This window comes from Carassius gibelio, chromosome A20 (genome assembly GCF_023724105.1).
Source record: "Carassius gibelio isolate Cgi1373 ecotype wild population from Czech Republic chromosome A20, carGib1.2-hapl.c, whole genome shotgun sequence".
Classification (NCBI taxonomy): domain Eukaryota; kingdom Metazoa; phylum Chordata; class Actinopteri; order Cypriniformes; family Cyprinidae; genus Carassius; species Carassius gibelio.
Window position 1 is genome coordinate 26,800,545 of NC_068390.1, and position 15,670 is coordinate 26,816,214.

The 15,670-nt window shown below is 34.4% G+C and overlaps 1 protein-coding gene across 1 annotated transcript in view; it reads left to right on the forward strand.

The window, feature by feature from the left end:
• The first annotated feature begins 1,317 nt into the window (after positions 1 to 1,317).
• The window catches only part of LOC127938087 (alpha-(1,6)-fucosyltransferase-like), an 85,731-nt gene continuing 71,378 nt past the window's right edge, over positions 1,318 to 15,670 (forward strand). Inside the window, exon 1 of the mRNA XM_052534492.1 lies at positions 1,318 to 1,535. The gene's annotated coding sequence lies outside the window, so the exon portion shown is untranslated. The remainder of the gene's footprint in view (positions 1,536 to 15,670) is intronic.

Genomic DNA, 15,670 nt, shown 5'->3' on the forward strand with positions numbered 1-15,670 from the left:
AAAATATAACAAAAAAAATAATAACAATAATAATGTTACAGCTTGACTTATTTTCAAATTTTCCCTGATTTAGGAGTTTACATTCAAACTAAATTATGTGCTCACAGTGATCAAATAGCAGGCGGAAACTGCTTATATTTTCAGCATCACTGTATGTGTTATATTTGTATTTTAATTTTTTCCTCTCTCTCTCTTTACATTGCACTATTTGTCCAGAAACAAACCAACTAAATTCCAAAAACCAGCTTATTTGTGTGTTTACTAGAAGGTGTGCAGTGCTAATTCTACACATCCTGGTATCTCTTCTTGATGAATCTTTGTAGGTTTTTATTTTTATTTAATTTATTTATTTATTTTTGTACATCTAGCACATTGCAGGTGAACATAAAATCCAGTCTTGCTGTTTTTTGTTTAATTTTTTAAATTATTTTTTTTTACCTTATCTGACCCTCTTTTACTTTGTCCTCAGAAACACACATGGTCTGAATGACCGTAAATAATGATAATTATTTATGGAGATATACAGATATTTACTAATGGAGATGTTATACAGATGTGCTTGAATGCCTAGATGTTTTATATCCTGCTCTTCTGTAAATTGTTCGTTGATTTGTTTCAAACTATGGTAAATGGTTTAGATATATTTATGGTTCCAAGTTATTTCTACATTATTTGCAGAAATGGTTATTTCTAGCGGTATTTACAATATTTTTAATTAGTACACATTGCTTTCCTACTCCCTTTAAAGATGACAAGATTTTGTAATGACATTTTAAAAATGTTGCTCTTAATTACCTGCATGAATAATAATAATAATAATAATAATAATAATTATTATTATTATTATTATTATTATTATTATTATTATTATTATTATTATTATTATTATATTTTTATTTTTATTATTATAATTTTTCATTATGTATTATTTTATTTTCTATTATGCATAAATAAGAAATTTGTAACTATGCACAAGAATTATGCTCTTAAATAATTACTTATTAATTATTATTATTAATATTTTTTTTCTTATATCTTCTCTTCCCCTTAAAGAATGTTGTTCTTAAATAATTACCCGTTAAAATAATAAAAATAAATAAATAAATAAACAAATATGTAATCTTTAATATAACACGTGCTTCTGAGGCCCTCAAAATAAAAAATCCTGATTTTCTTCAGTAACACATGATTAACTTTAATAAAGAGCATTAACATTTGTATAAACTATTTACTGCTGCGCAGATCAGCAGTTAGTAAGTTATCTAATAGTAAGAGCTGCGATGAGACCGTTCCGTGTTTTCAGTTTATTCTCCCCAGATCCCGAGTGACAGAGAGCGGGTCCCGTGAATGATGATCTGCCGGTATAGTCGGTGCGGCACTGACATGCGCAGTGCGCGGCGCGCAGCCCGTGATGCTGTGCATTGTATGTGTGTGTCCGTCCGCTGATTTCATCTCACACACGCGCTCCTCTCTTCCATCCTTCTGGATCTTCCTCCCGAACGCATCTTCTTTCGGAGCGGCGGCGGGGTTTTCCGGTACGTGACTCTGTTTGTGTATGTAAATAAACGCGTTTGCAACAGCGCGCGCTGGACGCATCCCAAAGCTAGACGCGCGTGCAGCATGTCTGGAGATAAACATACACGCGGCGTTGAGATGCATGCCGCGTTTTCGCTCATGCACTTAAGAGTCAACAAGGTTTTCGGGCTTCATACGGACGTGTTTCAATCCAACAGCTATTTTGGACTTGAACACAGACGGGTACCAAGTCAGCTGTAGTTGGACACCAGAAGTCTGTGAATCATCTCTGAGCAAAATAACAGACATATTTCATGTGAACATCAGTTTTGAGCATCCTATGTTTGCATGCAGCATTTTTAGGCATCATAATAGACACTTCCAAGTCAGCAATATTTTACGACTCTGCGTATAATGCAGTTTAGGTTTGAGACACAGCCTGTGTAGATATCAGACGGCCTGTTGCAGTGAAAGCATGTGAATAACAAGATGGATAAAACATGCTGATTTAATGAGAAGCTGTTTTTTTCAGGTCTGTGATGTTTGGCTTTTGTTTACAGCCAAATGATTTCATGAGCTGATGAATTTATTGTGATTTACTGTGGTATAGGATCACTTGTATTAGTAAAGTGCAGAAAAAATTGTGAAAAGACTATCTATCTATCTATCTATCTATCTATCTATCTATCTATCTATCTATCTATCTATCTATCGAAGCACAAGGTTTTGTTGATTCTTTAGTTAAATTCAGCTGATGCATGCGGTGTAATAATTAATAATAATGTATTGTGCAGTAATTGTTTACTGTACTTTATTTCTGTGTTTACTTTCATAATGTGGCCTGTTAAGAAAACCAGCAGGGTGGGACTTTAATTTATTTATAAGGAATTGATTGGATCATAAAAATTATGCCTTTGAAAGCAGAATGGAAGTCGCTGGGTTGGAAGCTGGCGATGGAAAGTACAGTACGTGGGATTCATGATGTCAGATGAAAAGTCGTTTTAGAGGCACAGCAAGTTCTTCTAATTTGATAAATGATTATGAAGTCAATATTTTTTTTCTCTATTGTTTGCCTGTTTCCACCAGTGAATACAAATTTGAAAAGGTAATTGTGAGGTTTTTTGTATCTGTTTTCTCACAATTCTGACTTTGTTTCTTGCAGTTCGGAGGAAATAAGCCAGAATTGCGAGATCTGACATTGTTTCTCGCAATTACGAATTTAGCCTACAGTAAATCTCACACTACAGAGTTTTTATCTCACACTTCTGAGTTATATCTTGCAGTTCAGTTTTTTCTGCCACAAAAAGGTGATTCTTGTCTTGTAATTCAGACTTTTTCCTTGCAATTTTGAGCTTATCTGACAACTCTGAAATAGAAATTCACAGTTATGAGATAAAAACTCAGAATCACAAGAAAAAAAGTCAAAATGAGATTAAAAGATTGCAATTAATACTCTTTTTAATCTGTGGCAGAAACCAGCAAATAATAATGCTTCAAAACAAGAGCATTTAAGAAGAGAATAATTAGGGTTGATTTTGATTTCACAGATCTTTAAAAGGAAGAGTTTTGTTCTTTTAAAGACCATTGAAATCTGTATAAAACAGATGTTAAGTATCAGAATGTGAAGTTAATGAGCTGTGTACTAGTTTAGCCGAAGCCTTTTATAACTCTCTGACACCTGCTGGTTACACCTGTCAGATCAACCATTAATGACTGTATTGATTGTCTTTGTCTGGATTATGAGACCAGAGTGCATCTATCCGTCTCAGAATGGTAGTTTGATTTGATTTGAACATGTGCATTGCTAAAGAGTTGCTTTGTTTAATGCAAGTCAGTCAGAGAATTGAAAGATACACGGCAAACTCTGAGCATTCAGTCAGCTAATGAATAAATGAGTGGTCTCTTATGAAATGAACCCCACACAAGTGCATTTATGATGCAACCTAAATCTGTTTTGCAGAGGAGACGCTCTGAACACATACGGTTTATCTGGGAGTTAAAATGTTCTCGAGCGCATAACGAATGAGTCTCTAATGCATCTGGATCTGTGTGGAGATGTAGTTTGCTGCAGAATGTCAGCTGTTTACTCTTAGTAATCTTGTTCGGGATCATAAAAGTCTTCATTATGTTTCCTAATGTCTCCTATAGGTTCAGTACAATAAGTACAGACTTCTAAAATAATTTGCAGCCTGATGTGAGACTTTGGAGTGTTATGAATAAATAAAATACTTCTAGACTGAGCAAGGTGGGATTTTAATCTCTGTTGCCTCTCTGTTTTTCAGTCTTTTCAGACATCATGTGATGACTCAAACAATTCACTGAATCAGTTTGATTCAATTCACGGTTTGAACTGATTCACTGAGCTATTAGTAGTCATAGTACTACTATATTTTTCTGTTTTCATTTTAATTTTAAGTTTAAATTGCATTCAGGCTTATTTTGTTCTGTTCTATTCAGTCCCTTGTTATTTTTTAGTTTGGTTATTTTTCAGTTTTAGTAAAATAGTAGAAATGTCACCTTAGCAAATCTAACTACAAATGAATCTCGGTGCATCACGGCTATGTTCATAATTCTGTCAGCAGAATCATTGCGTGCATCACACTTTCCACCTCAAACAAGTTTGCATGTCATTATTAAGCACATGAATGAGTATTTGCAGACGGGTTTGTTTATTGACATTTAGTAATTCAGTCATTTCCAAAGATGTTGTTTGTGCAAAGCCACATGCATGTGATGCATTTACACTTTTCTGAACTGCATTAATACTGTGTGGCCGTTTTTGCCTCAGCCAGTCGAACTCACCTGTCTGTCATCGTTTAAGAGTAATGACTCCATTAAACCGCAGTGGCGACGGTTAACTGTAATGGAACGTTCTGGATGGAGCTCTGGATGTGTGCTTTGTGCTGTAGGTTGCCGTTACAGATTGAATGTCTTTTATTTAGAGCGTTTTGTGCCCATTCACCCTGTTTTATTTGCTGTCAGTTCTGGCTTATATATTATAAATGTTTATGGTGAGTTCACATATGTGCATTGTGGTGCCGTTGGCTCAGGTTGTGCATATTTGTCTCCAAAGATGCCTGTAATGATTTTGTTCGGAGCAGGCCTTGGGAAAATTAAATGAAGAAAGTAAACGAGCGGTGCTTGTGCAGGGAAACCCCTCCAGGTCAAACGATAGAGGACGGCCTGAGCTGGCTGTGCTTTCTTCTGCTCTTACAGATGCTGAGTCTAAAGAGTTTGAGCAGAAATTAAAGAAACCGTTGTCCTGGAAATGAGATTACTATCATCTTTTGGCTTTTTTTTTTTTCTTTTTCTTTTCTCTGTGTGTGAGCATAAAAGATATTTTAAAGAATGTGGGTGTTCTTTTCCATCCAGTTGCAATAAATGGGGACTGAGGCTTTCAAACTTCTTAAAAGTGCAAAAACATCATTAAACTTTAATAAAAGCAGTCCATACAAACTTGTGCACTCTATTTCAAGTTTTCTGAAGTCATTTGATCAAACAAAGTCAGGCAAGCTATGAAAAGTTTTGAGAAGTAGCAACGGTATACATTTTGTGAGTGGAGCATTGTTTGAAATGGAAACTTTTCAATGAAGTTTTGATTAAACTTTTAACTACAGTATTTAATGTAAATAAATAAAAAATCATGTTTTAAATCATGTCAAATATCACCCGAATATATAGATCAGAATTTTTTAATCATCATAAATGTCTTATATATTTTTAATTGTATTTATGATATTATTTACCGAATATATTTTTGATTTTTTGTTTTGTATTATTTATAAATGTCTTTAACTATATGTCTTTAACAATGTTTATTTATTTATTTAATTTAATGTAATTGCACACATTATTTACTTTATTCTCACCGTAAGAAGAGATGTGACTGGGATAAAAAAAAATTATAGTATTATTCATATTTTAATTTGATTTTTTATATTTTCCATTTTTTGTTTTAATTTTAGTTTAAGTATTCCAAAAATGGTTGTTGTGTTGTATTCAGTTAATTTTTTTTTTAATTAATGGAATGTTTTAATATTGTTTTTCAAATGTTTTAGTTTATAGTTTCTGGACTCAACTCTAAATGATAGTGAGAAATAATAGTCTGTTCCTCACAAAGCTACCATATTGCTTCAGAATACAGCACTTAGTGCACATTTCAAATGTACCACTTTTATGATTTTCACGGTGCTTTAATGTCATTTTTGAAGCTTGGAAGCTTAATCCCTATTCTTTGTTATTGCATGAAAAAAGACATGGCAGTCCTTCAAAATTTAGAAAATAAAGAAACCCTGTGATTCTGGAGTCGCATGCTGACAGAACTTTTATTTCTGACCGAGCAATTCCTTTAAAAAATCAAGGCCTAATGCAGAAAGCCACGGCAGTCAAAGACATCCAAAGGCCGCTTTACTGCATCCCCCCAAAAAAAAGGATCGGAAAAAAGCTTTAACAGCAACTGAGAGATTTGATGGCACATGAGAAACATCACTAGAGTGACATTTCTTTGTGCGAGTGTGCAGGTGTGTGCATGTCTTATTCATGCGGCGTGACTTCATGTGATGTTTAAGCGTAGAGTGAAGGTCAGGAACGGACTTACATGAGCCCTGCTGACATTTGCCTGGCATTTTTGATTCACTGAGGTCTTGTGATGGATCTTCCACACCTTCTTCTGGCTGCAGGTGATTATAGATGACCTGTTGCTCATTTGATGTTTACGGAGGAATTGTGGAGTTGCTTCCTTAGCAGATTGGATATTAGTGGCTCTAATGTTTCATATATTATTAATGCAGTTTCACATGTCACCATGTGACGTCTCTTTGTGGCATCAAACGCACTTCATCTGTAACCTGCTGATTCTACTTGCTAAAATCCAGGGCTTTGTTTCATGTTGGTTTGCTGTTGCAGGATCACGCTGACTTCATCTAGTGGGGAAGAGGAACTCCCATCTGTCTGTGTAGTGATCAAACTGAGTCTCTGTGGTGTCTTCAGACAGACCTGCACTTTAAAGCAGCCGTCTGAATAAAGCAGACATTGGCTACTCATCTGTTTTCATGTATTTAGGGTGCAAAGTTCACTTTTTTTTTCTAAAGGCAGGTTAAAATTGACCAACCGTAAACACTGATATTTTCCATATACTGTATATGTTTTGGGGGCTGAGGTTGAAGTAATGAAGACCTATGAATCTTCTTTGAGAGATCTGTTTCTTTGATTTAAATCACTCACACACTCTTGTTTCTACAATTTGATTTAAACCATAAATTGCAAATCCTTATTATCTAACTAGTATATTAGTGAGTAGATGGAAACAATGCAAATATGAAACTCCTGCTGAACTTTTTAAACCTTGAAACTTTTGTTTCTTGCATTTGCCATATGCCAACCAAAATACCACAGAATTTCATTTACACAAAACGAAAGCTGCAGGGAATAATTTAGAAATAGGATCATATTTCCCTGAATTAAATTGAATCCGACGTATTCAAAGATTCACATAGTGGAAAATCTGTCATATATGAAGCCATTTAAAGACACATTGCACACATTCTTGATCATTAATAACAATTATGAAGCCTCTAAATATGCGGTACACAATGATTAACATGATTAGCCTACTCAGATGCTCATAATTTATATGGAAAAGCTCTGATTGGGATCTTCATGTTTTCATGTTGGATTCTGGGACCTTTGCTTTACATTTACATTTTACATTATTGGTCTTAAACTATGATTCTGCACATTTATTTGTGCTTAAATTAAACAATAAACTATTAAATATACTGTCTTCATATTATTTATTTGAGCTGAAATGACCAGTAATCACAATAAAACTTTTCCATATAGAAAATTAGGTTTGATTCATTTTAATAATTATAAACTAATACTGTATTCAAAATATCTGTTAAAAAAATTAAGTTATCAGTTATCATAATAAAATTAACATTAACTTGTTTTCCATATAGAATATTAGGTTTGTTTGTTTCGTGATTTATTCATACTTATATTAAACAAATGAAAATACTGTAATGATATTCTTTCTTTAATGAAGTTTAATACATTACCAATAATAACAATTAAATTAAAAGTGTTTACCCTTTTTCCATATAGAAAGTGTTTATAGAAAGTGTTTTATTAGGAATTTATTTAATCGTTACATTGAATAATAAACAAACAAATATATGCATGTCTAATAAAGCTATACCTTACCAGTCCAGTAATCACAATCAAATTAGCTAAGTTTTTTCCATATGCATTTTTTTATTATTATTATTTATTATTTAAAGCTGCGGTAGGGAACTTTTGACGCTCTAGCGGTTAATAAACAGAACTGCTTGCGTCTTGTGGAAGAACATCGTAGCCGGAACTACTTCTCTCTGTTTATGTCTATGAAGAATCACAAAGGTACTGGGTTACTCCGCCGCGGTACCCCCGAAGCAATCCAAAATAGTCCGAATATAAACACTTATTATAGGTGCACCCTAGTGATTCAGGACAAGCTAAAAACACGGTTTGGAAAATGGATTCATGGTGTACTCGCTTATTATATACATTTTTCTACATTTTGAACAGAAACAAAGTTACGGACCGCTGCTCTGATTGGTTGTTTTTTACCGGGAGCGATGGAGTTTCTGCAAATGGCAATAGGACACTGGGAGGAGCCAGAGGAGCTTGATTTTTTCACAGATTATCTGTCTCATATTCTACTGTCAGGACATAATGACAGGTTTAATAAATATGTAAAAAATATATTTTTACAAAAGTTCCCTACTGCAGCTTTAATACTTACATTAAAAAAGTTTTCTTTTCTAGTGACTAAATTTTGATTTATGAGCATCATACCCATAGCTAAATTTATCTTTCAAAAAAAATATTCCCAGAGTCCCCCCTTAATTAATCAGCCGCTTTTTCCCAAAAAACCACAGCATTTTAAGTTTGTGTATTGTAGGTAGTTAACATTAGGTAACGTTTCTCTTGTTGCTCCCCTGCACACTTTTTGTTTCTGTGGAACTAGAACAGATCATTGCCCTTGGGTTTCTAATCAAGTCTAGATGGTTTGTTTTGTTGCATTAAAATGGAATTTCCCAACATTCCGTGACCCGACAAACGCATCATTTTCCACGAGCAGTTGTTTGGACACTATGAACTGGTTTATTGATGGTCTTGAATCTCATTTCACGAGCAGCAGATTAGCAGCTTCCCTCGTAATGATGTTAGTGTGAAGCTGAGCTTAATGAATGTGATGCTGTCAGATGTTACACACTCCATTTATAGACACTCTTCTCTCTTTAACTGGCAGAGAAATGTCACTTGACCCCTTTTTATAAACTCAGAGATTCACGCTGAACTGAAAGGACTGCGATACAGTGAGGCCGCTGAATTATTGCAGTCTTACATGCCGCTTGTTTTCCAATTGATTCTCAATGTTTTATAAGAGCTTGAAGAGATGCTTTAATAGCATCTTTGATTTAACTTTAGTAACAAAAATTCTGTTAAATAATTTAAAAAAAATTATTATTGATTAATTTATTTAAAAGCGATTCAGTGATTCATTTGCATCATTTAAAAAAAAATGTGAATGGAAGCATCTGCATGACATTTTTCATATACATGCAAATAAAAAAATGTTGTAAAATTTTAACTGTGTATTAATTTTTTTTATTATTATATGTGAAATTTACTGGCAATTTCTGAGTAAAAAAAATTTCTACACCACCATTTATTTTTGTGCATATGAATGAAAATGGTCATACCTGTATTTTTTAAAAACAGATTTTCTGCTGTATTTTAGTTTTTGCATTTAGATATTTTGCTTCTTTTTACAAAAAGGTTAAATTAATGCTGCTGAGTTTATGATCTTACAAAATCTATTTTTATAGAATTCATTAATCTAACGTTAAATTATAAATATTCATTTGTTCGTTTTTAATTTTTGATTGTTCATGTTACAAAAATCTTATGTAAAATGTGCAGAACAAAAATGCAGAATCAAAGTAAAACACCAGTAATGCAAAATGTAAGATTTATTTAACAACTTAAAATGTTGAAATGCTAAGTATTGTGCATTATTTATTCATTATTGCAAAGTCTAAGTGAATCTGCTTTGCAAAGTAAGCAGTTTTGTTGAAATGATTCCTCTGAGTAAGGAGAATCAGTCTTTAAAGCCATTTCAGAGCAAATAAATCTAAACATTATAATGAACAGCCAAATGGAGATTCCTGCTTTACATCTTGTGACGGTGAGCTGTGATCTCCATGAGGATCGTGCTCAGATCAGGTCCTCTGAAAGCACACAAACGCATGTGAAGATCCACACGTATCGATTCTCTGCGTGATTTGACGGTTGAGTCTCAGTTCAGCGCAGGTGTTTGTCGTTTTGTTGTCATCACACATGAGTGACATTTGGATGAGGCTGTGTTCAGTGTGTGCGTGATTGCTGAGAGAGACTGATGTGATTACTGTCAAGTGCTGACACCTGTTACTGAGCACAGCGCTGTGCTCCCAGCATGCATCTGAGGAGGAAGAAGATTCATTTAACAGCCCCCAAAAACAGAACAACTTCAGGGTTGTGCACCATTCAGATTGCCTTTTGAATTCCAGTCCAAATCTTGAATTTCCACCTGAGGAATCAAGCAGAATGCAGAATTGCATCATTCAAATGTTTAGGGTTGGCAAGATTTTGTCATGTTTTTGAAAAGTCTTTGCATTTATTTGTTAAGAAATACAGTAAAATTTTGAAATATTATTATTTAAAATAACAATTTTTTAGTAGAATATATTGTAAAATGTCATTTATTTCTGATCACAGCTGTATTTTCAGGATCATTCCTCCAGTCTTCAGTGTCACATCCTTCAGAAATCATTCTAATATGATGATTTGCTGCTCAAGAAACATTTATTTTTATTATCAGTGTTGAAAAAAGTTGTGCTGCTTAATATTTTTGTGGAAACCGTGATACTGTACATTTTATTTTTCAGGATTCACAGATCAAAAAGTTCAAACGTTTTCACATCGTATATGAAATAGAAAACATTTGTGACATTATACATGTCTTTACTGTCACTTTTCATCAATTTAATGCATCCTTTCTAATTAAAAGTATTAATTTCTTTCAATAATAATAATAAAAACAAACATACTGGTCCCAAACTTAATAACGGTATAGTCTACGTAAGAAAAAGGTCACAATAAAAATGTTGAAAAACTTCACCCAAAAATGAATTTTCTGTCATAATTTACTCAAGCACATGCCATTTCAGACCCTTAGGACTTTCTTTCTTCTCTAGAACACAAAATGAGACGTTCAGTTGTATCTTTATGGTCATTTTTGTACTCTACATCCACTAGTCACTTTCATTGTATGAAAAAAAGCAGCGTCAAAATCATTTTTTGTGTTCATGCTGTGAATAAAATTCTCCAGGATGGCATGAAAATGAGTAAATTATGACAGAATATTCATTATCTACTCACTGACTATCCTCAATCAGTCTAAACTTAAGACTCTAAAGCAATGGTCACAATGATGGAAACTGTCTTTGGTCTGAGTAATATTTCGTCCTAATGACCTCCACTGTCTTATTTCATCAGTTCGGTTCATATATCGGTTCAAACTTTCCACAGGAGCAGAAGAGCAGCAGTAAAGGTGAAGTTCATTTATCTTGTATTATAAGACATTCAGAAGGACTCTGTCAGAAGTGATCGGATCACAGCGGCCTGATCTGTCACATATGTCAGGAATGATTCAATAACCTCCAATCTGACATCCAATAACATTCCTCAAAGAGCACAAGTTACTCCTGAAGAGAGTTAAGTCAGTTTTAGTTAGTTTTATTTATATAGCACTTTATACAATACAGATTGTGTCAAGGCAGCTTTACAGTATCAGACGGGAAGATCGTTTGTCAATAATGCTAGAGGACAATAACAATTCAGCTAAATAATCTTTCATCATTGATGATTCTGTGATGTCATCATCCAGTTCAGTTCTCTTCTAACAGTGAAATCATATAAATATGACTCTTTTCCTTTATGGGCATTTTTATATTTGTAAAGCCAGTTGGTTTTGATTTTCTAGGTCTTATCAAATTGCCAGAGTTTTGATATAGCAGAGGACAAGAAGGACTATAATGCGATAAAACAGAGAAAGTCCATCTATCATCCATCCATATTTGTCCGTCCATAAAATAAAATAAAATAAAAAAATAATAAATAAAATAAACTCTGCTTGTTTTTCTTGTAAAAAGGATTTTTGCAAATGATTCACAGAAATCCATACTCTTAATTTTCATGCCTCTATTCATGTTGTACAATGCAACAGTTTAGATAAGAATGGATTTATATTTATATAAAGATATAACTTATTACCTATTGCTATATATAAAGATTTTGTGTAGCTTTTCGTTTAGTGTCAGAAACTGGTATTTTGTTGCAGAATCAGTCATGTAATTACATTTTCCTTCGTGCAAATGTTAAACAAAACAAAAACAAAAAATCAAAACATAGATCGTTTACAGTTATGTATTTGGCAGATGCTTTTATCCAATGTGTTTTACACTGCATTCATGTTAAACATTTGATCAGTTCATGCATTCCCTAGAAATTAAAGGACAATTAATGCACGACAGCAAATTTAAATAAACCACTACCGTTTTATTATCCTTTCAGAAATACCGATCAACAATACATTGGAAGAATTTCATCAGCGTTCATTTTTTCAAATGCAGCATGTGACTCTAGTAGCTCGAGTGGAATCTCGTTACTCCGAATGGACCACAGACTTTTGGAAACTCCTTGTTAAAGCTTGTGGAGAGGTGCTGATAGAAGCATCTCTCCCTCTCTCTCTCAGTGCAGCTCATTTCCTCTTACAAGAGATGTACAAACATGACATTCAGCACTAACAGCCCCTAATAAGGCTCATTCAGGCATCCTGACAGTGCCGGGGCCGCTGGAGTCATCCGACGTGTCTGTGCATCGGCAGCTTTCGAGTGGGAGGCCGTACAGCAAACCGTCTGCCTGAGGAGAGATACGGCATATTAAGTGTCATTGTTATGATGGGAAACGTGCAGGAGAACAATGTAGATTGCTGCTCAAGTGACGCTTTTAACTGCGATGCAGTGGAGAACACTAGTGATGGCTCGTTATATGCTACGTGGGCACTAATGAACTAATGTCAAGCGTACGGATGGCTGTGTCTCTACTGATTTACCTCATTATGAAGATATTTGCATAGAGGTTCAGAGTGCACTGGATATGACGGGAACATGAAGGCAATTCAGTCCGGATGCATTTTGGGTTTGTGTGCATTAGTGCACATGATTCTCAAGTACACTCAAGTACAGTGTTCATGACCGGCAATGTTTTTTGTATGGTATTCAAATGCAATCTTGAACAAATAAAAAATAAATGCAATAATAAAAAAAAAAACCAGCTGTGATGCCTAAATGCACTTGTAGAATTTTACGTTTTTAGGCTTCATTTTCATAAAATTTTACATTTTTATATTGCCATTTATCAGGGCTGTAACATGAAAATCTTTATCATTTTTTTTATTATTATTAATATGCTATTAACATTGGTTAAGTGTCATATTAAGATCTATGCTAGTGTTTTATTTTATATTAATATAGTTCAATTATTATTTATAAACTACAGTTTTTATATATTTAGTTATGTATATATTATATTTTATTTGTTATATAAATAAACGTATATAAAGTATTTATATATTATAGTTATATCGATATTTTAATTTGATTCTATTTGTATATCTTTCAGTTTTCTATTTGTTTAGTTGGTTTTTATTTCAGTTTTTGTTTTTGTTTAGTTTAAGTTTTTTGGTTATTATTTTTTTTGGTTTAGTTGGTTATTTTAGTGCTTCAACTTAAACTTATTTCATTTAGTTTACTTTACTTTTTGTATTTCATCTAATATTTATTATTTCAGTTTGAGTTTAATTAACATTTTATTAGTCCATCACTAATAATATGTTTTTGCCAGTTTAAAACAAAATTCCATGCTTCCATCATGAAAGAAGCAATCTCAGAATACATTTTGAAGATCTTTTTGAAAATATTAATAGATAGCTGATTGATTGTTGGGAATTGTCAACAACATATGTTGCTATATGGTTGCTAGGGTGTTCTGGGTGGTTGCTTATTGACTAAAGTCAAAAGAGCCCAATCACAAGTCTCTATGATTTCTGGTCCCTATAGATATGTCTTGATTTGAGGTTCGTTCACTTCTAGATCACTAACACTAAATATGTGTAGCAGTAATAATGATGATTGCTTTAGCAAACAGCACTTAAATACACTGTAAAGCCACAGGCCAAACTTTAATGCAAGCTTTAAGATGGAATAAGGCAGAATATTGCTTTAAAATGTCTTTGATAAGCTCTCGCTGTGCTCGTGAGCCTAATTATGCAGATTGTCTTGATCCATAAATTTGACATTTTCAGAACGCTCTCATCTTCTTACATGTGTTTCAATAAACAGTGGAAATCCCTGCATGGCAACGCTTACTGTTATTCATCTTCTTAATTCACCCTCCTCTTCAAGACGGCGTGTTTAAAAGCTCTTTCACTGTTTTAAGTAACTACGGTTATCCCAGAATCCCTCTTTCATCTGCAGATGAAAAGAGCAAAATGAAAGGCAATCTGCTTTTTACACTTTTAGCTCACATTTTTAACACACTTACATTTTTCTCCGCTTTAAAGGGATAGTTCACCCAAAAATGTAAATTATTAATTGACTCACCCTCAAGCGATCTGAGATCTAGGTGACTATTTTCTTGTGTAGAACAGGAAAGAATATTTTTAGTTAATGGGTACCAGCACTTTGAGAGTCAAAAAAAAAAAAAAAAAGCATATCAGGCTTCTGAAAATATAGTGAAATGTTCAGTCTGTGCAAGAAAATTGACATTGTTTACAACATTATTACCTGTAATCCAGAGCCTCAGGCAAATGGTCTGGAATGATGCCCAGTTTACGAACGAATCATTCTTTTGAACAGGTTCTTTTTGTCCGGAAGCATCTGAAACAGTTCGCAAGTCGGGCAGCACAGATCGACAAGTTATACTCAATCAAAACTCACTTTCAGATGCATGACAGTCACTCTAAATGGAAATGAGTCAAAAATAGCGGCGTATCTGGTTTTATATGAATGAACTGATTCAGCACTCCAGTTCTTCCAACAGTCACTGACCTGAGAAAACAGTTTGATTCGGAGCGAAGACCATTGAGCTACTGATCTGTGCATGTGTCAACTGAACACTGGAGTGAAGGGGCCAAATGGTTTCCCATGAATTATGTAAAAATTACAGATGACTGGTGGTAATTTCTGGTTTAACTTTTTAAGCTGGAGATAGCATGGGGGGGGGGGGGGTTATGCCTAGATGTTGTCCTGAAGGTTTGGCAGTAAGCCTGCATCATCTGCTCCTGTGGAAATTTGAGCTTTTTCAGTTGACGAAGGAAGTACAAGCTCTGCTGGCCTTTTCCCACAATGGAATCAATGTGATTGTCCCACTTCAGGTGCTGAGAGATGGTAGTGCCCAGGAACCTGAATGACTCCACTACAGCCACAGTGCTGTTTATAATGGTGAGTGGGGGGAGTGCGGGGGGTTAGAGCATGGAGTGGAGTGGCTTTTTGTTATTGACTGCCCTCCTACAGAATTTATTACAGAGTAACAGCTCACTACCATTTACAAATCACGTTGTAACAATCTGTCACAGGCAATTCTAGTTGCATTTTTTCATGAATTAATTTCTGAAATTATCCTTTTACTATTTAGTGGCAAAAACATTTTTTTTAGCCCGTTGCCAAACTTACTTGCCGACCCCTGGTGTAGAGGAGGAAGATCAGTGGGGAGAGTACATAACCCTGAGGAACTCCAGTGCTGATGGTGCAGGTTTGAATATAAGTTTTCCCAGCCTCACTAGCTGCTGCCAGTCTGTCAGGACGCTGGTGATCCACTGACAGATAGAGGTGGGCACAGAGAGCTGTGTCGGTTTAATCAGGAGGATATCTGGGATGATGTTGTTGAAAGCAAAGCTGAAGTCCACACATACCCATTTTCAACCAGCATGAACTGGGTGCTAATTCAGAGCCAGTGCTATTGCCAGTTTGGAGTTGGTTCGACTGGCAAGACTTCTAAGAACCAGTTT